This window comes from Schistocerca nitens, chromosome 9, assembly GCF_023898315.1.
Source record: "Schistocerca nitens isolate TAMUIC-IGC-003100 chromosome 9, iqSchNite1.1, whole genome shotgun sequence".
NCBI lineage: Eukaryota > Metazoa > Arthropoda > Insecta > Orthoptera > Acrididae > Schistocerca > Schistocerca nitens.
Window position 1 is genome coordinate 381,825,517 of NC_064622.1, and position 2,200 is coordinate 381,827,716.

At 42.3% G+C, this 2,200-nt stretch overlaps 1 non-coding gene across 1 annotated transcript; it reads right to left on the bottom strand.

The window, feature by feature from the left end:
• Positions 1-906: 906 nt before the first annotated feature.
• Trnas-aga (transfer RNA serine (anticodon AGA)) lies at positions 907-983 on the bottom strand. The gene has a single exon. It is a non-coding gene; the product is annotated as a tRNA-Ser (tRNA).
• Between the last annotated feature and the right edge of the window lie 1,217 nt (positions 984-2,200).

Genomic DNA, 2,200 nt, shown 5'->3' on the forward strand with positions numbered 1-2,200 from the left:
AGGTAGGGAAATTTGTAAAGAGAAAGAAAGTTCTGTTTTTAGGTAGTTCCCATGGTAGAGGTGTTGGCCAACTACTGCAGGAAAATCTAGCTCCAGAGTACCAGGTCACAAGCTTTTTCAAGCCTAGTGCAGGTCTGGGTCAGGTAACAGAGGATGTAGGTTCTTTATGCAAGGATTTCACAAAGGAGGATGCCGTGGTTATAGTGGGTGGTCCAGGAAATAGCATTGACAGAGACTCTGAATATTCCATAGAGAGTGACCTGGTGAAGATAGCATCAGCAACGAAGCATACGAGTGTGGGATTTGTGTCTGTGTTGAGAAGCCATGATCGGCCTCATTTGAACTCTTCTGTCGGGAGGTTGAACATGGAGTTGGAGTGGCTGCTTAGGACGGATATAGGGTCCGATATTGGTTTGATTCCTGTGGATGCTATCGACAGGTGGGACTACACTAGGCATGGACTTCACCTCAATAGGAAAGGGAATGGAAAACTGTCTGTGTTGATTGCAGAAAACTTAAGGGGGGACACTGTCATAAGTGGTAAAATACCAGTGGTCACAGGTGTCAGAGGGATGCCTTTTTTGGGGTAGGGAAGGGCGAAAGAAAACGAATTTTAAGAGAGATTGGCAGACACACTCAGTTTGAGAAAACAGATGAACAGGAGTCAGATTTTAGAATACAGCCTCCATTTAAACGTTTAACAGAAAGTAATAAAAACCCGCCAGTTCACCTTCGCCAAAGCACTTATAATCCCATTAGTATGCAGTATCAGTTATCTTTATTACACCAGAACATTCCGGGACTCAGAAATAAAGTTGATGAACTACTCATTTGTATTCCAGAATGAGATTTTCACTCTGCAGCGGAGTGTGCGCTGATATGAAACTTACTGGCAGATTAAAACTGTGTGCCGGACCGAGACTCGAACTCGGGACCTTTGCCTTTCTCGGGCAATTGCTCTACCAACTGAGCTACCGAAGCACGACTCAGGCCCGGTCCTCACAGCTTCACTTCTGCCATTATCTCGTCTCCTACCTTCCAAACTTTACAGAAGCTCTCCTGCGAACCTTGCAGAACTAGCACTCCTGAAAGAAAGGATACTGCGGAGACATGGCTTAGCCACAGCCTGGGGGATGTTTCCAGAATGAGATTTTCACTCTGCAGCGGAGTGTGCGCTGATATGAAGGTCCCGAGTTCGAGTCTCGGTCCGGCACACAGTTTTAATCTGCCAGGAAGTTTCATACTCATTTGTATTGATGAAATGAATTCATCTAACCAAATAGACATAATCTGCCTCTCTGAACATCAAGTGACCATTGGTATAGATATGTTAGACATTTCAGGATTTAAGCTAGCTGCCGGCCGCTGTGACCGAGCGGTTGTAGGCGCTTCAGTCCGGAACCGCGTTGCTGCTGCGGTCGCAGGTTCGAATCCTGCCTCGGGCATGGATGTGTGTGATTTCCTTAGGTTAGTTAGGTTTAAGTAGTTCTAAGTCTAGGGGACTGATGACCTCAGATATTAAGTCTGATAGTACTTAAAGCCATTTGAACCATTTAAGCTAGCTTCCTACTTCTGCAGAGTAGATATGGATGGAGGACGAGTTGCCACATTTATTAAAAGCTGCCATAAATTCAAGAACATTGACATTATAAATTCTGTTTAGAGCAGCATCTAGAAGCATGTGCAACAGACGTGGAATTCCATAACAGACCCTATTTAATAGTAACTATCTACCGAGCACCTGTAGGAAATCTATTCATAAATCATCTAGAAGCTCTTTTGGGTTGTTTAACAGAATGAAACAGAGAAATTTTGATTGCTGGTGAGATTAATACAGATTTTCTAATGCAGTCTTCCAGTACATATTTACTGTAGTTAGTAATGTTGTCTTTCAATCTAACTCACACTGCAAACTTTCTAACTAGGATCACTAAATCCTCAAGGACAGCCATAGATAACATTTTTATAGACAAATCAAAGGAACAAAATCATATCATAAATCCTGTAATAAATGGACTATCACATCATGACATGCAGCTCCTTGTTTTAGATATAAATTCTAAGCAGATTATCCAAGACTGCTAAATCTGTGTACAGGAGAGTGGTCAATCAACCAAAAATTGAGGGTTTTAGAAAACTGCTCAAAGATATGAACTGGAAAGATGTTTATAGTGCTCATGACATTAATGAAAAACATAAC